This window comes from Herpailurus yagouaroundi, unplaced genomic scaffold (genome assembly GCF_014898765.1).
Source record: "Herpailurus yagouaroundi ecotype Mexico unplaced genomic scaffold, PumYag 165, whole genome shotgun sequence".
NCBI lineage: Eukaryota > Metazoa > Chordata > Mammalia > Carnivora > Felidae > Herpailurus > Herpailurus yagouaroundi.
This window is the reverse complement of record NW_024412406.1, coordinates 14,070,608-14,094,639: the sequence shown is the minus strand read 5'-3', so window position 1 is coordinate 14,094,639 and position 24,032 is coordinate 14,070,608. Positions and strand designations below refer to the sequence as shown.

The 24,032-nt window shown below is 40.0% G+C and overlaps 1 protein-coding gene across 6 annotated transcripts in view; it reads right to left on the bottom strand.

The window, feature by feature from the left end:
- NCOA2 (nuclear receptor coactivator 2) overlaps window positions 1–24,032 on the bottom strand; it is a 293,243-nt gene that overhangs the window by 267,769 nt on the left and 1,442 nt on the right. The gene's annotated exons all lie outside the window — the stretch shown is intronic.

Here is a 24,032-nt window from a genome sequence, read left to right as displayed (position 1 = left end):
AAGGAAAGGAAAGGAAAGGAAAGGAAAGGAAAGGAAAGGAAAGGAAAAAAAAATTTAAAAACCTGGCTAAAAAGATGAAATGATTTATCTGGGATTTCCTTCAAGATAGTTGGAGGGTTGAGCAGGTGGGTAAAGTATACAGAAGTTGGTTCATGAAAGCTCACTGTACTATTTCCATCTACTTTTTTTACATAAGTTTAAACTTTTCTATAATAATTTTTTAAACTGTAAAAGACTTTTAGCCAACAATACCAAAAAGATTAATTTTAGGAATTTCAGGAAGGAGCACAGAAAGCACAAAAAACAGCAGAGTAACAGAGTATTTCAATGCATTTTATTTAATCAATGGTGGGACCCCGAATCCTAATCTTAACTCATTTATAAATACAGCATCGAGTCTCCAACGTTCCAGACTGCTCCTTTGTTAAACTGAAAGTAGCAATGCTAATCTATCTCACTGAAAATATATTAGGACTCTGTAGACAACCCTACAAAGGTACAGTGTTAATGTTATACAGATAGTAACACTAATCATGGAAAAGTATTTTCATATTTTCTCTACCAGTCTAGTAGATGAAATAGGGTTGTTACTGTAACACCACACAATTACCAAATGTAAAATAATATTTCCTATGTTATTCAAGGTTATAGAGATGATGCCAGAAATATAAAACTGAAACTGAGATAATGAAGTACATGGTAGTGGGATCAAAGCTAGATGATTTTTAAGATAACACATCCTACCTGACATTTCCCAGTCACCTATGAAGCTCTCATTTAGAGTCAACAGCTGGGCCCGTCATCAGATAGTTTAAGATCTCATGGCAATATTTAAACATGCCCATAACTACAACAAACAGTATTTGTAGTGACATATTATAAAGCCTTTATATTTTCTCATTTACTTTCACAAAATCCTGAGGTTAGGGGAGTTACAAGAGAATATTTTTACAGACTAAGAATCTGCCTATGCCTTCAACTCCTGGGTAAAGGAGCCAGAACTAGAACTGATTCCAAAACATCCCAATCCAAGTTCCTTTCACTTAACATTATCCCAAGCTGCTGCTGCTGCAGGAGTTCATAATTTCATTACACATACAAAACCTAAATATACACAGAAAAAAAGCAGAACATGAGATAAGCTATCAGTAGCCAAATGTGTGGTCTGGTGAAGGTCAGGAAGGAAGGTCATCAGTCGGCTGAAGCTCACCTTTCCTCCCAAAAGGTCTCTTAGGAGAGTGCCATGGAAACCAGAAGGATGCCCAACTAACAGAGAAAGAGCACTTTCACAATCCAAAAATGACAAATTTTAACTGGATTATAATAAATTGGCTAGACTAAGGAATCATAAAAGCAGACTGTGAAGCTTACATTTAAAACACATATTTTGCACAGCAAAGGAAACCATCTACAAAATGAAAAAGCAAGCTACAAAATGGGAAAAATATTTACAAATCATATATCTGATAAGGGATTAATATCCAAAATACATAAAGAACTCATACAACCAAGAGCAAAAAGAAAAAAAAAAAAATGAGATTTAAAAACGGACAGGAGAGGAGTGTCTGGTTGGCTCAGTCGGTTAAGCATCTAACTTTGGCTCAGGTCACGATCTCACCATTCATGGGTTCAAGCCCCGCATCGGGCACTGTGCTGACAGCTCAGAGCCTGGAGCCTGCTTCAGATTCTGTGTCTCCCTCTCTCTCTGCCCCTCCCCAACTTGCGTTATGTGTGTGTCTCTCTCTCTCTGTCTCTCAAAAATAAACAATCAGTCAATCAATGGACAGGAGAATTAAATAGACATTTTTCTCAAAGAAGACAAATAGCCAACAGATACAGGAAAAAGTGTTCAACATCACTAAACACCAGGGAAATGCAAATGAAAACCACCATGAGCTATCACCTCACACCTGTTAGAATAGGGGTCATCCAAAACACAACAAATAACAAGAGTTGAGGAGGATGTGGAGAAAAGGGACTTCTCATGCACTGTTGGTGAGAATATAAACTGGCATAACTACTATGGAGAACAGTAGGAAGATTCCTCAAAAAATTAAAAACAGAACTACCACATGTTCCAGCAATCCACCTCTGGGTCCATATCCAAAGGAAATGAAATCCCTGTCTTAAAGAGATAGCTGCACCCCCATGTTCACTGCAGCATTATTTCAATAGCCAAAGCATGGAAACCACCTACGGGCCTCCCAACCAATGAATGGATAAAGAAAATACGATGTATATATACAATGAAATATTATTCAGTCACAAAAAGGAAATCTGCCATTTGCAACAATATGGATGGATCTTGAGGACATTACGCTAAAATAAGCAATACAGAGTAGGATCTTACTTATATGTAGAACCTAAAAAAAAAACCCCAAAATCACAGAAACAGAAAACTGATAGATGGTTGCCAGAGGCAGGGGAAGGGAGTGGGGCAAATGGGTAAAGGTGGTCAAAAGGTACAAACTTCCAATTTTGAGGCAAATGAGTTCTGGGGAGGTAATGTATAGCATAGCAACTATGTTTTGTTTTGTTTTGTTTTGTTTTTAATTTTTTTTTTCAACGTTTTTAATTTTATTTTTGGGACAGAGAGACAGAGCATGAACGGGGGAGGGGCAGAGAGAGAGGGAGACACGGAATTGGAAACAGACTCCAGGCTCTGAGCCATCAGCCCAGAGCCCGACGCGGGGCTCGAACTCACGGACCGCGAGATCGTGACCTGGCTGAAGTCGGACGCTTAACCGACTGCGCCACCCAGGCGCCCCCATAGCAACTATGTTAACAATACTTTATTGAATATTTGAAAGTTGGTAAGACAAAAGTAAAACCTCATCAAAGAAAAAAATGTGTAACTATGTGATGAGGGATGCTAACTGAACTTACGGTGATAATCATTTTGCAATACAGATATACATCAAATCATTATATTGTACACCCTGAACTCAAACAATGTTATATGTCAATTATATCTCAATAAAACTGGAAAAAAAAATTTTTAAAGACATATTTTGTTCTGTTTAAACGAGGAAGAAAAGAACAAAGAGGTGTCGACTCCAGTGTGATAGAGTCATAGATCAAGAAACATTAATATGCCCTGTGGGGAAAGCTCAAGTATCTGTTGCTCCAGGCCCGTCAACAATATCTAGAATACAAAATGCAGCTCTCAGATACTGCTGCTCAGGAATCCCAGAAGAATGAGGCAGGAAAGTTAGCACAGATCTACTCTGAATGAAAAGGACAGTTTACCTGTAAAAATGAGTCTGATCTAAGCCAAAACATGGATACACTTCTTCTGCAACATACCAAGATAGCAAACTGATAAAGACCAATTGGTAAATTACTAAATAATATCACATGCTCCAGAAGGGTTAATACAACTGATACAGAAAAGCAGTCTGTCCCCCAGAGATTCTTTTTTTTCACACCCTGATCCACTATAGAACCAACTGTGTTAATAATAATGCTTTGTAATTTTAGATCACTTTTCCTGCTAAAAGCTCAAATGAGTTGATATGGCACATCACAAACTACACAGATGGTACCCCACAGTTTCCACAGCTCTGACTCAATAGCTCATTTGACTTACTAATAAACGTTCCTATTTCAAGATTAAAAACAAATAAGAAAAAAATTAAGGAAAACGGTAGGAAGACAGTGAATTTTCATATCCAATTCCGTGGCATCTCTCTGAAAGGTAAATGCTAGGTAAAGCACCCGGAGCCTAACAGCGTTCCTTCAGATGCCGGTGCACACAGGTGCGCACTTCCAGAAAGGTATGGGCTTCCGGGAAAGTCCTGCCAAGCCACCAGACTGACTGAAAATGAAAAGAGGGGCTAGGCAGTGAAAGAGGTTATGCTATTCCCCATGTGAACGTGCGACAGTCAGACATAAAAGGAAAAAGTCTCACCAGGGAGGAGCTAGACCTGGAGTTACCATCTCCTTCTATTTCAGTCCCTTAACCTGTCATGACACATGGTCAGTAGCTTGACTAGAAGCGAAGTAATGGTTACCAGTCTAAAGTATAACAGTATTACTAAGATTTATAAAGCATATTTAAATTGGACTCCCAATTTAAGCCAAATATTTTTAAATGATTCCATTCTATATATAGATGTGGACTATAATCAATCCAAGAAATTTTCTTTATGCTGTTCAGAAATGTTCTGCTCATACTCTACTAATAAGAAAAGGCATTCATTCCTTTGAACTTCATAAACCAACCTTCTAAATGTACTTTATCGGTAACTGTAAGTCTCTCATCTCTCCCTGTGGATCTGGAAATTCCCCATTAGGCAATTTAGCTATCTAAAGTTGTCCATCATCTCTTGGTAAATCAGTGTGTACTTTGTGTAGTAAGCGTGGGCAAACACAACTGAATACAGGCATCCCTCATTATGATTTGTGAAATGTGAACTTATCTAGGGAACAGGCTAGATCTAGAACAATTCAGAGGGTCAACTTATCTCTAGGGAAAACAAAACTATTACTGATGATCAGACTTAACTAAACTGTACAATGAAGACGGCTGAGGTGGAGAATGGCTAATGAGACTTGCTTTCCTTGGCTGTTCAAGTGGTTTTGTAGCATCTGTTTATAGGGTACATTCAGGATCCAAGAAAAAACAAACACCTGCTTTCGGTGAATTATGTCCAACCATTCTTAGCAAGAGTCTCACTTTTTCTGAGAAAATTATTGTGCTTTAAGCCACCGTCTCAACTAGTCAAAACTGACGGTCAAGTTGTATGCAGCAGTGTTCTCAAAAGAAGAGGTTTTATATTAAATCAAACCCGTCAAATGACTCCAACACTGAGGTCTCCTTAGATTTCCCTGAGAAATCTAAGTATTATCTCTTATAGAGAATACCACCGTCCACCTCTAAGACCAACACTTAGATATGTCAAATAAGCATTCAATCTCCCAGGTTAATTAAAGGTGTATTTTATGTACTTGATTTTTTGGACCTGTTTTTAACAATTGTTTTAAGTTTATTTCTTTATTTTGAGAGAGAGAGGGAAGGAGTGTACGTGAGCAGGGGAGGGCAGAGAGAGAGAGGAGAAAGGTAATCCCTAGCTGGCTCTGTGCTGTCAGCACAAAGCCAGGCGTGGGGCTTGATCCCCTGAACCATGAGATCATGACCTTAGCCGAAATCAGGAGCCAGACGCTTCACCAACTGAGCCACCCACATGCCCGTGCTATGTTTAATAGGATAAATAAAATGTTCTACCACCTCTGAGTAATTTTAAAAATAACCTCCCAAATTTTTCCAAAACATAAGAAACTTTAATTCTATTAATTTAAAGCACCCTCTTCTCAACCTTTTGCATAAAACAGCACCATCAGCTTTGGCTTCAACTACCAAGAAACCACATGGATATAAAAAAGGACCAAATGATACATCAAATAATCCTTGTCCCCCCTCCCTACTCCCACTAGTCGAGAACCACTGAATTAGGCCTACTAGATACTAAAATGCTAATGCGATTATAATAATAATCATTTTATAATCAGAGTGGTAGCACATTTACTTTAAACAGTTTATAGTTACAAAACAGTTTATAATGTATCCTTATAGACTGTATAATATAGTGTTGTGCAACCCTTGCATTTCTGGAACATGCATTAATTAATAAAGAAAGGTGGTTTAAAAAAAAACTTGACCACACAGATGTGGTTCTAGTCTTCAGGATTGGCTTCCTAAGTAGTTCCTTAAATCCCCCTCAATTTGCATTTAAAATAATCTACTCTGAATTGCAATCACAAAAAAACTAGTTAAGATCTATTGAACACCAATTGGGTCTCAGACTCTGACCCCTGAGGGAGATATAAAGTCATGATAATAACAACAGTGAACAATTAAGGTCACATCTGTTCAAGTGATGGAGCCAGACCACAATCTAGACAATGTGGCTCTTAAAAAAAAATTTTTTTTTCAACGTTTATTTATTTTTGGGACAGAGAGAGACAGAGCATGAACAGGGGAGGGGCAGAGAGAGAGGGAGACACAGAATCGGAAACAGGCTCCAGGCTCTGAGCCATCAGCCCAGAGCCTGACGCAGAGCTCGAACTCACGGACCGCAAGATCGTGACCTGGCTGAAGTCGGACGCTTAACCGACTGCGCCACCCAGGCGCCCCTAGACAATGTGGCTCTTAAGTGCTACTCCATACTGGCTAGAATTTTTAAAAAATATATAAATAAATAAATTCCAAAACCAAAGAACTCTTGCATGTAAAAAACTCCCAAGTTTGTTGGTATATATAACATATGTAATATGTAATGTTAACATCTTTCAACAGAACACTCCACAAGGTTTTAGCAAATTCTCTAAGAAGAATTTTATAAACTTTGTGCCCTGCAGTGACATCATAGGAGTAACTAGGAAGAAAAACTAATGACAAGATCTTGAAAGATTTTACTTTCATTTTATCCCTAAAAGTGAAATGCCCTTCCCAAGGACAGGTCTGTGCTTGATGGTATGTTAGATGTCAATTACTTCACTGTACGATTTTCTGATCTTCTCTACTGAGAAATTTCTTACTATGGAATCATGAGCTCAAATAGTACATGCAGACAACAAACAGTCTTGCGGGGCAATCTTCACACTGAGTATCCCTAACCCTCTATTTGTTTCTGGTTGCTGGGATATCCCAATGGGAAAAGAATCACACACCGCTACCTTGGCTCATGACCTAAACCAGGGGACTCTCAAGGCTGGCTCTCCAAAGAATCTGGCAGAGTCCCTTGAAGAGTCTCTTTTTAAAAGCAGAGACCCCCTCCATACTTTTTCTAAATCCCAGTGAGACACTGGAATTTCCATTTTGAGAAGCTAGGTAGACAATTTATGCATTTTAAAATTTGGACTAGAGACTTAGAATAAAAACTCTATCATCCATGTTCCCAGCACATGAAAAAAGCATCTTTTGAACAGAATGCTGCCTTAATCTATAAAGCGATCTGCTGAACCAGGACCCTCCTGGTGCTTGAAGGGGGGACTATATTAATGATTACTCATATTGTGAGTGGCTTTCAGGGCTAATTCCCTAGAAATGTTCCCGGTAAAACAAACAGTTCAAAAATATATGTTATTATAATTTAATCAAAAGTTCTACCAAATAAATACATGAATAGGAAAGAAAAACAATAGGCCACATTTTTCTGTATTTAAAATAAAGGTAATTCTAGAATTTAAAGAAAAATTTTAGAAAGATTAACTAATGCCCTATAATTTTCTTTGGAGATAAACAGAGAATCTGTTACCAGAAAATTTCTTTAAAATCATCTCATTTCCTCTAGTTAAAAAAAAAAAAAAAAGCCTATTAATTTTTTATCAGAAAGTTCTTCTAAACATCTAAAAATCTCATTAGACATAGTTTAAAAACTTTGCCTTTTACAGAACTAAAGAACAGCTGCTCATTACATCTCATATGGAATCACTTTGGAGACCTCAAAAACAATAAATCATCCTTCCTCTCATGTGTCTTAATGAGGTTAAGTCATAAAGGGTGACGGCAACCTTGGATAGATTACATTTTGAACCCCAGCCGCCATGCTGTGAGGAAGCCCAAGCAGCTAGGTAGAGAGGGCATATGTAAGTATCTGAGCATGTAACTCAGATGAGGGCATGGCCAACAGCCTACATCAAACAGCAGGCATGAAAGTGAGCAAGCCTTCAGTTGATTCCATTGCCAAGCCCTGGCCTTGAGACTTTCTTAGCTGAATGCCAGATGTCATGGAGCAGATAAGCTATGTCTATCATGGCTTTTCCAATTGTGTCCCACATTTGTGAGCATAATGCCACCAAGTGAGGGATATATATTATGCACCAACAGTAAAGAGAACTCCCTAATCCAGCACAAGCAAGAAATGAAAAGGAGACAAAAAGGCTTCTTTCTAAACATTCAAAATAAAGATCCCAAATTCCGTGCTCTAAAGATTACCAGTTTTACAGATAGGAGCTTCTCAGATTCTCATGCAGATCTTATTTAAAGTGCATATTTTAAAAAGTACATATATAATAAGAGAAAAATAGAACATACTATGATATTTTCTATGTTCATCCTTTGCACGTGTCTCTCTTTAGAATACCTTTTCTCTGATGAAATCTAAATCAGCCCTTGAGGCTCAATCCAACACTCCAGCAGCTATAAAGCCTTCCCTCACCTCACAAAATGAACATCTGCCCCCATAAAATATATGACTAGCCCTCTAATACAATTTCCTATTCTAATGCATATGTTGTCATTACTTGCCCACGTGACTCCTTCCTTCTCTGTGAGACCTTCAAGGATAGGGGCCTTTTCTTTTTTTAATGTTTGTGTTCCCATTGTCTGGTTATATATAGGAAGTGCTCACTAAATTTTTGCTGAATGAACAAGCAAATCTGGTCATCTGGTTTCTAAACCCACAGCAGATAAAATGCAGAAAACCAGAAAGGACAAAAGACACTGTCATTTAAACACACACACACACACACACACACACACACACACCATACACAAAAAGTAACACCCAGTGAAGAGACAGAAAGGCAAGTCCAGGAGTTACCTAGAATTCTGCAGTTTACAGTTACATGATAGAGAGACAAACAGGTCAGTAACTGAGAAAAAGACGTGGACCTTAGTGAATTTTAGCACATTTCAAATCAGTTTAGAAAACAGGAAAATACTTCACATTTTATTAAAGTTTATTTATGGGGGTGGGGGGGAGGCAGAGAGAGGGAGAGAGAGAATCCCAGGGAGAGAGAGAATCCCAAGCAGGCTCTGCACTGTCAGTGCAGAATCTGATGGGAAAATACGTCACATTTTAAAAGTGTTTTCTCCTTGAGGCATCTGGCTGGCTCAGTCAGTAGAGTATGCGACCCTTCATCTTGCGGTTGTGAGTTCAAGCCTCACACTGGGTGTGGAAATTACTTTAAAAACTAAAATCTTTAAAAGTATTTTCCTCTAAATGGCTCATTTAAAAACATGAGGTGCACAAAGGAATAAAAAACAAAACCAGAAAAATTAGATACACAACCACTCCTTTTCTGAGGGTTTTGTATAGCACCTGTTTTATAATAATATCACTTTCTTTATATTATTTTTGTGCCCCTCCCCCACCTGTCCATAATGTCCCTGTTTTGGTTCTATTTCATGAAGTACTTCCCTCTCAGCTGAGCCATGCTGCTACCTGTTACCTTATCTGCTTGGAATGTAGCCCGCAGCCACTCAGAAATGCAGCTACACTTTTTGTCCAACCCTTTCTAACATTTAAAACTTTTTTAAAAGCAGCACAATGCACACAAAAAGAGATGAACAAGAGGGCTATCACTTAGTATATCTGAAAGACAGCTCAGGAAAGTTTTGCAATCAATCAAGAAGTATCAGAAAATGGTATTTCTGAGTCACTTATTTTAAATTCTAGTCACTTTAAAATTGTCCAGATGTGTTAAATAAAAAGAGGACTAAGTGCAGCCCCACTTTTCTTTCCATTCTTCATGCCTCTTATGTATCTCCCAGGTATATGATTTCTCAGTACAAATATTAATTCAATAACATTCTCATTATTCCTGAGCAGCATATTTTGTTTTGTCCTGTTGTCGCAGGGAGGCAGGAAGTACAGGATTCATGGTCATTAGCCTAACAATACTCCATTCCCTGAGAATATTAGGTAGAATAGGAGAAGATAACCTTGTTTTTTATTTTCCAGAAGCCTAAAAGTTTCAAGTTGAGAGCTATACTGGAGTTTTCTTAAATTCTTGGTCATTTCTTGTCTTCTTTGAGTGGTAGTGTTTTTCCCACCCACAACTTTTCCACTGAGGCTTCCAGATCTACATTAAGTATAATTACTGGGGCGCCTGGGTGGCTCAGTCAGTTGAGCATCCCACTCTTGATCTTAGCTCAGGTCTTGATCTCAGGATCGTGAGGTCAAGTCCCGCATAGGGTTCTGCCCTGGGAATGAAGCCTACTTAAAATAATAACTACTTCTCCACTGGATTAGGTAGGTGACAAAACGAGGTACCTCTCTGGTATAATCTGCACACCTGTGAATGAGTTTTACTTTTATATTCTGTTTCTCAAAGTGAGAATGAATCCCAGATATCCACTGTCATTCACAAGGGAAGACAAGAGGGCTCTCTATAATGAAGAGAACAGGAGGTTAAATAGAAATGAAAGCTGGAAATCATGGGGGTGGAGGAGAGGCACAAAAGGTCTGAAGGGAGAATAAATGAAGACACTGCAAAAAAAAAAAAAAAAAAGGAAAAAGAAACAGAAAGCTTCAAATTCAAAGTTGTGCAGTCAAGCATTCAAGAAACCCAAGCTGCTAAACTCCATAAAATCCCAGCAAATTTTTGTCTCTATAATGTTACTCCAAACAAGTGTTTGAATAAAAGCTTTCTATTTAGCCAAGTGCTATAAAATTAACGCCTCAACCCCCATCCTGCGCCTAAAAGAGAAATCTACAACTTCCCAGGAGACTCCTGGAGTTCTCTGATGGTAAACCTTCTCAGAGGCAGCATTCCCTCCATGTTTGCATCCCTCAGCATTAGGTGTATCTTCCTACGGTGCACTTGAACGACGTATGTCTGGGCCCAGACCTGAGGAGCATTCAGAAGGGGCATGCCAAGAAAAAGTCTTAAGATGCCACTATCTCAAGCAATAAGCTCTCAAAGGTTATGCTATCCTTCAGACCTGATCAAATTCATTAACATATTTAACAATTTAATTATCTTTTTTAAAAATTTTATTACATAATCTCTACACCCAACATGGGGCTAGAACTTACAACCTTGAGAGCAAGAGTCGCATGCCCACCAAATAAGCCAGACAGGCGCCCCAACAATTTAATTTTCTTAACACTTCTGGAGAAACTGAAGTCTTTTTTTTTTTTTTTAAGTAATCTCTACACCCAACGTGGGGCTCTCAGAGGAATGCTGCCTCTGAGAAGGTTTACCATCAGAGAACTCTAGGAGTCTCCTGGGAAGTCGTACTCATGACCCCAAGATCAAGAATCATATGCTCTTTGGACTGAGCCAGCCAGAGGTCCCTGGAAAAACTGAAGTAAACACTGAAAAGACTGGTTACACAACAATGTAAATGCACTTAACACTACTCAATTATTTAAAAAATTATAAGATGGCAAATTTTATAGATATCGCCACAATGAAATTTAACTTAAAAAAAAAAAAAAACATTTAAAAAGTAGTCTAAAAACCTAAAAACAGGGGCGCCTGGGTGGCTCAGTTGGTCGAGCGTCTGACTTCGGCTCAGGTCATGATCTCACAGCTCATGGGTTCCAGCCCCGTGTCGGGCTCTGTGCTGACAGCTCAGAGCCTAGAGCCTGCTTCGGATTCTGTCTCTCCCTCTCTCTGCCCGTCCCCAGCTCACACTCTGTCTCTCTCTCTCTCTGTCTCTCTCTCTCTGTCTCTCTCTCTCTCTCTCTCTCTCTCAAAAATAAATAAACCTTAAAAAATTAAAAAAAAAAAAAACAAGTAAAAACTAGGGGAAATCTTTCATAGTAAGAGAGACTACAGAGTCAAATACAGTGAGCAAACTTGATTAGTTCTTGGTTTGAAACCCAAAACTATAACAGTTTGGGGCCAACTGGGAAAACTGATTAGAGAATTGTTATTTGGACATTAGTTTTCTTGGGTTGAATAGTCCCATTCATACTGTATACAGTGATATAAAATAATGCCTTTATTTTAAGGCAGTGCACTTTATGGATAAAGGGGCATCTGTAATTTACTTTCAAATAGTTTATCTAACACACACACACACACACACACACACACACACACACACACACAAAGAAGGAGGGAGAAAGCAGCAGCATACACAGCATGGAAATAGCCGTTATTTAGCCACTTGTTCTACCACATTACTGAAGATCACAGGAGCTAAGGAAAGGATATAGATATGACCCTGTACATCACAAGCACCACCCTGTTTTTCCACCTGAGGTGTATACTGTTTCTACTACTTTAATATATAATTGGCTTGTGACAGAATGTAAATAGCTGACAGATAGATAGCTTTCTCAATTACTCTGCAAATAAAATGATCCCACAATATAGAGAATAATTGTTTAAGTAGAGATTTGGGAAGGAGGTTGAGAATGTTTTTATAGGTGTTGTCACAAGTATATATTATGTGTGGACTATGAGGGATTTGCTCTTTGGATAGTTGTAGAATTTCATTATTTATCTATTGAGACATCAGCCCTTCAAATGACGCTTTCATTCTCTTTTTTATCACTTCTTCAATGGAAGTATTTAAGTGCCAACCCTGGTATACTTTCTTTGTGTTTGGTTTTGTTTTATTACCTTTCCAGTACTACTGAATTTCCCCAAGGCTTTCTTTACCTTTTTTCTCCTCTTTCCACTATAAACTGAGATTATTAATCCCTCTTCTCACCACAGTGTCAAAATATTCTGCAGGGGAAAAGATAATAAGTCTCAGTGTGAAAAATGTTCAGTTTTACAGAAGCAACAAAGCCCAAAATTTAAGTCTTTATTGTTTCTGTTTTGAAGGTAAGTGGACCTTTTTTTTTTTTTTGTAATAAAATCTGTAAGCAATGTAATAAGCATCTTTACTAATAACATTTGAATACTGCTGGATTCCATGTCTCTTTGTTTTGATCATATGCTCTGCTATTAACTGAGAACAATATAAACTCCCAATAAATTGAGTTTAATACCAAAGGATTGCTTCCTGAACTGCAGAATAACTCATTAGTTTTCTGGGGGCAAAATCAAAGAGCGTGAGTTTGCATGGTCAACACAGGCTCATGGGAGGCCAGGAAGAACAGACTAACGGGTACAAAGGCTCATGTAAAAAGCACAAACAGGGGAAAAATGGGTCTGTGATAGACCTATCTAGTAAGTGTTTAGGAATATCATTCTGTGATGTGTAGGGAATTGTATTATTATAAAAGGGGTATTTGGGGAAGATCAGTCAGTCTATCAATGACTTACAGTGCAAAAGGAGAATTTGTTCAGTCAGTCCAAATACAGTTTAAAAATGAAAGGTTTTTTTTTTCCAACGTTTTTTTTATTTATTTTTGGGACAGAGAGAGACAGAGCATGAACGGGGGGAGGGGCAGAGAGAGAGAGGGAGACACAGAATCGGAAACAGGCTCCAGGCTCTGAGCCATCAGCCCAGAGCCTGACGCGGGGCTCGAACTCCCGGACCGTGAGATCGTGACCTGGCTGAAGTCGGACGCTTAACCGACCGCGCCACCCAGGCGCCCCTAAAAATGAAAGGTTTTAAGCTGTTCTATAATACTATTTTGGAGGAGGGGGAGAAAGAATAAATGAACAAAAAATATACACATATGTACTCCATACTTACTACCCAGTTTTTAGCAAACCAGTGAGAAAACATGTACTATTTCCTGTTGTACCTGTTGCATTCAGATAAGCCAATGCATACAATCATTTTAAGCATATTTACTGAACACAGTAGACAAATTTTAATGCTTGATTACTCAGAGCATTTTAATTCATGGTTTTTCTCCTTGATACTAAGCTCCAAAGAATGTATATCAAAAATTCTCATTTGTTTTACTGATATTAGGAACTAAGCCACCATTTATCTATCTAAACCTTCCAAAAAAAAAAAAAAATAAGGCCTGTATAACTAGCCTATTCCACTTAAAGTCTCAAGTACTATAAGTTAACTGCTCAGTATGATCAAGTGGAAAAAGGAGTAGTGCATCCTTAAAGTCTTTCAAGCTGCAAGGGCCTGTACCTGCTACTCTCGATTTATTCCATATACACCTTCATTATTTTACACATTTCAGTCAAGGCTGTTCTACTGCATTGATACCTTGCATCTACATGGTCCTAACCTTTTTAGCCTAGATCCAACACAGCAACTCCTCTCCACGCCACCTCAACTTCTTTCTGAAAGCTTTCCCCCCATCTCCATTATACACTCGATCTCTTTCTCGAAGACAATAAACCACTATGAACAACTGAGGCAGGTCCAGAAAATCTCCGATGAACCTGCAGGAAACACCTGAACCTCAATGGGAAATTTCTCAAGAAGGGAATGGAAAAGGGCTCCCACAGCAAAGAAAACTCTATCCCTTGGCGAGGTGTTAGCTTCCCTCACTCCTCTGAAGGCCAAGCCAGGTAAAGGCAAGGAACTCAGCCTCTGAAACTCACAAGCCCCTGAAGGTCTTCCCTTGTCTCACCTGGTCTTAAGTGCTTTTAGGTGGAGGAATCCCCTCACTTCTCACCTCACAGAGCACGGGGGTGGAAGGGCTGTGGGGCTCAGTGGTGCCTCAAGGGCACAGGCCGTCGGCACTGCCTGAATTACGGATACAGATCAGAAGATGTTATACATGCGAGCCGGCCAGCTCCTGGTGGGAGACCCAGACACAAACGAAAGTTGTGCAGGTGAGCATCTGGGACCTTCATGCCCTGGGACTTAACCCACGTTTCATCTGGCACAGGCTCTCCCTTTCCTCCCCACCACAGGGTCAGCAGCTGCCCCCAGTGATAGTAAGGGCGGCGGGGGGGAGGGCACCTCTCCTAGGGGGAGTCCTACCCTCTGCAGGAGGTCCAGCTCAATGACCCTACCACCAGCACACAAGGCCAGGCCAGAGGTATCCAGACCCAATTCCTTCCCGCCTAAAGCTTTGCTCTCCTAGAGTCAAATATCTGGGGTTCCCTTTACCTCCTGACCATCTTCTCCTGAATGCCTTTTCTCAAAGTGAAAATATTTACTTTTAAAATGAGATCACCAATGATTACGAGAATGCTGTTATGTGAGCATCTTCTAACCAGAAGGATAATGCTCCAATTTTGTTTTCTAATGTCCTTCAATGTCCAGGCATTTTGTTGACTTTTGTTACCATCAACTGTCACTGTCAATATGTTCACTTCCCAATGAATATCATGTCATTTTTTGTGTTCTATCTAACCGGCTAAAGCCTTTCATTTGTTAAAATTCTTTTTATTTTTATTATTTATTATTAAGAGACAGAGAGAGACAGAGCATGAGCATGGGAGGAGGAGAGACAGGGGGAGACACAGAATGTGAAACAGGCTCCAGGCTCCGAGCTGTCAGCACAGAGCCCGACGCGGGGCTCGAACTCACAAACCACGAGATCATGGCTTGAGCCGAAGTCGGACACTCAACCAACTGCGCCACCCAGGCTCCCCATTTATTAAAATTCTTAATTAACTGTACACACCTCCTGCTTAAAAGGTAGTACAGCATAAATCAAAGAGCTTTACATGACATCCACTTCTTTCACTAGGTTCCATTATTTACACTTATTATGTGTTTACTTCGAAAAGATTCTAGTGGTGCTACAATACAATAAAAATGACATTTTTTAAATGGGATAAATATTTTTATATCACACTCTTACAGAAAAGCCTTAAGGAATCAAGACATTATTACTTAAAACAGCAGTAAGAAAAATACACATAAGCCCCAAAATGGAATTCCAGAAATTGAAAATACAATATACTACCAGAAACTCCAAAGAGGCAGACATTCCTAAGGCTTTAGGAATTTGGTTACAATTTTCATCAATCTTAAATCATCTTAATATTTCCAATTTATGCCATTTGGACCACTTGAATCTAATGAACACTTTCAAGACATCTAACACTATAGAGCTTGTAACAATATCCTTAAACAAGGAAGAAATAAAACACATAAAAGCTAGGGAGTGTAATACTCAATCCTATTAGACAACAGAGACTCAGCCCCCCAAGTCTACTAGACCACAATGCTGTCCAGCAACCGACCAACTTCCAACAACAAATCAGCCAATTACTGCACTGTGCCTGTTAAGTGATCTGTTTTCAACCTAATGGCTTACTTAACAAATAGCTAGCTTCTTCACTAAGTGCTGTTAGCAGAGGCAATCTGTTTGGTAAAGGGGGAAACCATAGATCATGATCATACATGAAATACTTAATGATAGTAACAGACTTCCTCCATAAGCTTGATCGTGTTCCCTTCACTACCAGCCATCATCCGTCTTTAACTTGAAGGGAAAAAGAGAGAGAGAAAGCCCAAGGAGAAAAATAAACGAAAGCAGAGGAAAAAAGTCTACAAAGATCTATACCCAAATTGAAGCAGTCCAAAGTTGTCCCATTATTTCCCATCCCATCCTCACTTCGAAGTACTGAGCCATGCAGGAGCTTAGTCTCAGAGCACAGCATACCCAACACAATGACCCACATCAGGCTGCAGGCACAAGGAGGCGGATACAGGACAGCAGAATCTTCTCAAGCCCCCACCCCCCCCACCCCCGCCAGCCCCTACTGCCTATCTCCATAACTACTGAGACCAACTTCTGTAATTTCGAGAAATGGCATTAATGTTAAATATGCAGAAATTCACACCCTTGACATTCAGACTTTTAGCAAGGAATTTCCATATTCCTTATTCAGGAATCTAAAAGTATATGTGAAAGAATTCAGCACCTATGTTTCAATAATAACCAGAGGTGATTACCTGATAAACACATTTATGAGTAATGCTATTTTTAAAATATATACAAGCACATTAAAATTGTATTTTTATTTTTTTAAGTAATCTCTGCACCCACCGTGGGGCTCAAGCTCATGACCCCAGGATCCAGAGTCACCTGCTCTATGTCCCTAAAAATATATTTTTAAAAATTTGTTATCCACATAGCTATCTAAATTTTCCCTTTAGTTTGACTCTAGAAATGGCCTAGAAATGACTCAAGTGAAACTGTAAGTTTCTCTAAGATATGCAACTCCATTTTTAAATTTACACTTGGACAATAACTGAAAGCTTTTCATCGTTAAGCATATTAATAGAAACAGAAATTTTAAGATAAATTAATATCAAATATTCTTACGTATGCTACTGTACTACCAAAGGCAAGGGAAGACGTTTTATGTTTGGTTAATGAGCTGATCTGATAAGCAGAAATAATCTGCTAGAAAAGAATCTTCATTTAGATGGGTACTTCAATGGGCAGAGGTCAGTCAGCAACAACAGGAACTTTCAGAACTCACACTCTGCAAGTGAAGCCTTGGAATATGTGGGATCACATTTCATATAGACACACTAAATGAGTAACAGAAAACATCATGCATTATATTTCCATCTATGACAACAAGTCTTCAGTCCCCAGAAGCTACATCACTAAAGGCAGTGCACGCTAATCCCCCCGCGTGCATAGGTGAAAGAGTCCCCTGAAAGCTCTCCGCACTCCCTGCAAACAATTGAGCAGACAGAATTCCACAAATAGCAGAGCACAAGTCAGATGACTGAATATATTAGCAGCCCTCTTCTGAGACTACAGTATCTCAACACCAAGTCATCCACGCCACATAGATTGCACAAAATCTGTAAAACATGCGTCACACAATCACCACCTGATAGTGAAACATACTAGAATTAAACATATTGTAAAGATATAAGCCAAATATCTGTATCAGTGCTTTGTCCTTTCTCAACCTATATCCCCTATAGTGCTGTCAATCTGTTTTCTCCCTAGTCCCCACAATCAAGTTTTCTAGAGCTTATTTTCTTAGCTTTTTATTGTGAGAAGGTGCTTTCTCAAAATCTGCTCCTACCCCTTTCCTCTTCCCTAGTAGAGAATCACTGATCCGTGTTCTCTCAAGGAAGCACTTGATAAGACACAACCACATTATGCTGAAAGAAGTGTGGCCCACTAGCTAAGAGAACACACGCTAAGGGGGCAGGGCTGAGGGGCAATGTTGGCCTGGGTTCAAATTCTTCTCCGGTAGTCTGGCTGTGTGACCCTTGGCAAGTTACTTGACGGTTCTGTGCCTCCACTGCATGAACTATATTATAGGAATGATAACAAGAACACCCACCTCACTGTGTTAGGGAAAAACACACAAAAATATACAGTAAGGGTGCTTTAACCCTGCACCACGTTTTTAGGAAACACTCAATAAATGTTACCTATTTTTACTTCATTCCAGTTCTTACTTTTTGAACATTAAAAGACAAGAACCCTGCAATTTAATAGTTGTTAAACACTGGGCTGCTGACGAAAAAGCTGAGACTTTTGGGGACCCTGGGTGGCTCAGTTGGTTAAGCGTCCCACTACAGCTAGGGTCATGATCTCACGGTTCGTGAGTTCGAGCCCTATGTCGAGCTCTGGGCTGACAGCTCAGAACCTGAACCTGCTTCGGATTCTGTGTCTCCCTCACTCTGCCCCTCCTCCACTCACACCTTGTCTGTTTCTCTCTCTCTCTCCCCTCAAAAAAGAAATAAACATTAAAAAAGGAAAAAAAGCCGGAGACTGTTTGTAGATCTTAAGTAACGCCTGTCCAGGGATAGGCCTGCCTTGATGCAAGACTTTGCGAGACACCTGCTGGCATAGTTTGCAGGACCGGAACCACTCACATCTCTTCATCCCTCTCATGGGCTAAACAACTAGACTGACAGCCTGCAAGCTTGTTCTTTATCAGATTCTTACAAGGAAGACACTCTTAGGCTCGCCATTCCCTCTGATACTCATGATCTGCTTCCCCTCACTCGCTGGTCAAGGATAATTTTCCCCCCAACGTTTCGCTCATATGCACAATGACTTAACCTCCCTTAAGCTTCATCTTCTAGAAAACAAGGTAACCTCTACTTTATAGGGCTTTGGCAAAAAAGCAAAACAAAACAAAACAAAACAACAACAAAAAAAAACCCACACACCTCAGAAAGCCCCTAACAGGTTGTTGGCACTCAATGCTATTATCGGTTATGTTGTATTGTCATTACTCTGCCAATACAGACATTTTAGTCAAGAGCAAGAACGAGTTAAATCTAGAAAAACAAATAATCATAGCAGAACACCTGGGAAAGGCTGCACAGGGAGTTTTCCATCCTTTAGAAACTTAGGGTATGAAGGCCCAGGATGTGTCAGCCTTAATGCAGCCACAAGGCAGCGTCTCCAAAAAACAGGGAGGTCCCTGCCTTGTTGCCCTCATGCCTTCCACCAGCTGAAGATTGCCATGCTGACTACACTGACACAATTCCAGAGAAAACAACACTAATCATAAATATTCATACCTTCGTTAAAGGAAACTTATTTGATTGTAAGCTAATCAGTCAAGGGGACATTTAACAACTTTTTTATTATAAACATATAATCCTATTTTCAGCCCAAACCCAAAGTAACATTTTCTGACAATACATAATTAAAATTACACGCACACACACACAAACAGATCTTTAGTATCAAAGCTAATTGAAAATTAAGGTGAACATGTCCCTTTCCACCTCCTCCTCCACCAAAAAAAAACATCCATTAAGGGGCACTGGGTGGCTTAGTCAATTGAGCGTCCAACTCTTGATCTCGGGCTCAGGTCATGATCTCACAGTCGTGAGATCTCTCTCTCTCTCTTTCTCTCTTCTCTCTCTGCTCCACCCCCCTTCACTTGTGCTGTCTCTCTCAAAAATAAATAAACATTTTTTTAAAAATCACCCACTCTGTTCCCTCTTAAATCACAGGATTTGTAATGAACGGTTTATACTATCAAAGTAAACTACCAACGGGGGGATACTCAAAAACTCATCAAATAAATAAGTGAACAAATAAATGAAACAATGGTTAAATGAGACAAGAATGTGAAGACAAGATCTAAAAAGCCTAATGTGAGATTTAAGTTACCCATCAGGAACTCTTAACAGGTCATGATTAGCTCCCTATAAGGCATAAGTTCTACCAGATTTAACCTGCCAACTCCACTTCTCCATGTATCTATCAACTGATACTCAAATTAAAAATTATTTTTTCTTTCAGAACCTTTAACTAGTTGCCAATAACTTTTACCTACAAGCAGTTCTCCTCTCTTTCTTAAAGTCCAAAACCCTCAAAAGCAGCTCGGTAAAGCATCCCCATAGATTCTCTGTTCATTTAATGCTCCTCTAGAAATTTCCAACTAGGGAACCAACTGAAAATTGTCCTAGAATCACTTTTTCCACATGTCATTATAGCCATTGGAAGCCAGAAATGTGGTTACTGATGAACATTTCATAGGACAGACATAAACTCTCTGCCCCAAAAGCCCTATTGTGATCTACCCAACAATCATGTAGTCCTTTCACTTCAGTTACCTTCAACACACAAGTTTACCTTTAAGATTTCCAGTCTTTTCAGAATCAGTTTTGCCTCAGTTTTACAACAGCTAGAAAAACTACACCAGCTTCTAAAATATTCACAGAAGCCACATTCCCACCTCTATTACAAATTAGTACCTAGACTCCATAAAGTATGAGTTTCTTTATGCTGTCTAAATTGAGGGTCTATGACCTAAAATTGTATTTTACAGCTTTTGCAGACATTACTTTTAATAGACTTCAAAGAGTAACATGACATAACATTCTTTCTAGTTTGCAACTCATAAACCCTTCTACAACCCTTTAAAACAAAAAAGGAAATAAACGCTAAGAATATTTTTTTGTTTAAAAAACATGGCAGAGTGGTATATGAGCTTCAGATAGGAGAGTATAAAAAACTAAGGGTTTTGTTCTGTTTTCCTTTGAATGGCTTTCATTATTGGTATGTAAATATAGTTTGATTATTTCGTTAGGGGAAAAGATCCTAATTTCCCGCTGATTTTTAAGATTTATTGCAATAAAAGACCAATACCTTAAGGCAGTGACTTTTCTTTCTCCCTCCTATTATCTTAATTTAAAATTGATAGAGCATGTAATAACATAAATTACCAAACAAAACTATAAACACAGAATATTGAAAAGCCAATAATTTCTTAAATAGCAGTTCTGCCATAAAAATGGCTAAGCATTAATTATGTCTTTAAATATAATTTCAACCACGACATAAGAGTGGCCAAAATATCAAGAACACATTGCACATTTCAGAAAACTGACCTTCTAGAAAAACTGTTGGCTTTTTTTTTTTTTTGCTGACCTCCTAAGATTGCTTAAAAGAATCACTTTTAAACCCAATATAATGCAATCATTTTTTTTTTCCTAAGAAATTCAATCTGTCAACTTATGGATCACGTTTCACCCTGATGTGATTTGAAACAGTTAAGGTTCTGAATCCTTAAATATAGGGTGTGTAATGAAAGCAATGCTCACAGGTCCTCGATTGTGAGGCGTGGAAACCTTTAATAAGATAGAGCTATAGATATAGCCAACCAAGGAGCATTACCCTTTTATGCACTCAAACCCAGCCCAAGTCTCCCTCCGATCCTTACATTTTACATTTCCAGTGAAATACTCCTCTACCAGTGAATGAAAGTCATGCAAATTGTATTTAACCAATGCAAGGTTAAAAATCAGAGCCAAACTATCTAAAAAATATTAAATTCAGAACTGGTGAGCTTTTTTCTACCCTCCGTTTCAGTACCCTGACATATAAAAGTCAAAGAACTCCTCTGTTAAGACTGAAATCCCCAGGAGGAAGAAGGCTCAGATCTAGTCTGAGAGCACACAATGGAATCACAGCTGACGATGCACATCTTTTTCTAGATGTCTCCATATGCTTGAGAGGTCCCCCCCCCTCCGAGCCAGGCTTTAAGGGACTTGATACTCTCTGCCACCAAGAATCTGAGAACATTTTCAAGGATCATTGTAGAGAATGAAGTAAATTAATGTGTTGCTTTTACGCATACAAAAGAGAGAGAAGGGCACACATCAGAGTGGCCATCAGTAACTAAATTAGTAATGGGGGTTTTCAATGTTGTCAAATTTTGAATGTTATTTATGACATTCCCTACTTCTAGCAGCTAAATGTTTGTTTTATCCTCACAGTTTTTAGATTTTGTCACTAAAATAACACCTCAAAGGCTACAGCAAAATGCAATTAATTTTTGTCTACACAAACATTCAAAATTATACAGAATTAAGAATTCACATGATAAATTTGAGAATGGTATATTACAACAGAACACATCTATAGAACATGGTGAATACTGTTCCCTAAAACTACAGTTCTTTGTCAATTCTTTCTTATGGTAACCAAATATTTATAAAAGCTTGAGAAGCCACTATAGAGGAGATAAATATCATGCACATAAGGTACCTCCAAAAATAATAATAATAATAATAATTATAATAATAATAATAATAAGCCTCCCAAGATTAGTTAAATTCATGGGATACTTAACACAAAATGAATGGATTCATTCTCAGTTTAGTAGGATTCATTATTTGAACTCCCAAAGATTTTTACAAATTCCAGTTGGGAAAAGGATTCTTGTTGCTGTCAGTGTGCCCTAAACCTCACCAACAAAGGACAGGAGCACACATACACACACATAAAAAAGCAATGTCCCAGCTGCTGCCTTTTTAAAAGGCAGCTTATTCCTGCCGAGCAACCTGTGCTCTTTCTAGAGAATCAAAGACCTATCCTCCTTATTCTTAAAAGTCAAGAGTTGAGGAAGTCACTGAACTGACCCCAACAGCCAGCATAAAACAGCCAAAGAGGTCTCCTAACCTTGCATAAACCAGAAAAGTACCCACACACTGTACAATTCAACAGTGTTTAAGAAGAAAACTAATTAATTTTTAAGAATCTTTTGTGCGGGAAGTAATCTAGCAAACTACGTTTCACTTAGACTTTTTTTTTTCTGTAGACAAATATTCTTTGACTAGCTTTGCTTTTTAAATACCAACGCTTTACGTTTCAAACAGTGATGCTTTGGTTCCTAACTTCATTTTGTTTACTCAAGAAAAAGAAAAAAACAAAACGCATACCATAAACGACAACTTTTTTTTTTTTTAATGCCACCCCCAAAGCCTAACTTTCAAGTGCACTTTGGAAACTGGCGGTCTAATTAAACAAGGAACCAGTGAAGCCATTACAACAATGATGCTTTACACTCCCAATAATCAACTGACGTAAGACTATCCCGACGCCTTCATTTTCAGAGAACCCTTTCAAATTTCACTGTCCCCACGCTGGAGTAGCTGAGTCAAAGTGAGGAAGAAACAAACTAATAACTCCTATGATCCTCTGCACATAAACCGGTCGCTGAGGTCCAGAAGAGACCACTACAACATATGCCATTTTAGAAACGGGCCTCGGAGAGTTACTGCCACATCCTAAGTGGCTTTAGACCTCATCGTGTCAAAACGACGTCTCGTGTGGTGCCAAGAAAAATAACTATCTCGCATAAACTACGTGCCTCCCGGGTCAGAGACCCTATAAGTGACACTACACCAAGACCAAGGAACGGGTGACTAGGGATGGACAAGAGTCGCTAGCTCGGCGTCTCCATGACTCCCCCGCCCCGCGTGCAACTCGGCTCTAACTGGTCGGGAAGCAACCCCGCCCCCCTCCTTCCTCCCGTCCCCACGATTGGCTTACCGACACCCGGCAGGTCAGCTCCCCGCCTTCGATTGGCTCACTGCCCCATCAGTCACACGCAGCGAGATTCGGGTCGGTGGGAGGGGAAGGCGTTGGAGGAGGTGGAGTGGGAGTGGGATTAGAGGACGAGGTGGCGGAGGAGGTGTTCAGGCTTGGTCCCCGGTTTGGGAAAGTTTCCCCTACCAGTGACAGGCCCAGAAGGCGTTAGGCCCGGTCCAGCTCTGGGCCAGTGCAAAGGGCTCGGGTCCCCGATTCCCGCCCCTCGGTCCCGCAGGCCCCGGAAACCACTAGAGGGAGGGGGAAGAGGGAGGAACCATCTAACCAGGGACCGACCCACCCCCGATCTCGGAAGAGGCGCCTCCGGGACTCCCCGGAGGGGCGAGGGGCGGGGGACCGGGAGCTCCACCACGCAACGACGACCCCGGCCCCCTCCCTCAGCAGCCTCCAGCGGCCCGAAGGAGAAGTGTCCCGGGCCCGGGGCGTGACCGTCGCGAGTCGGCCGGGAGGGCCCCTCCCGCTTCCCGCCTGGGGCCCTGAGGGCCTGTCCCTTCAGGGGCGGGGAGAAGGGGGAGAGAAAAGGGGGCGCTGGCGAGCCAACCCGGAACCTCCCGGACCGCCTCCCGCCCCCAGCCCCGGCCCCAGCGCGCCTCCTGCACACATGCCCGCACCCAGAAAGTTAAGTCAGGGGCGAGCCCAGCTCGGCGCCGCCGCGGTCCGGCCCCCGGCTCCCCGCCCCCACCG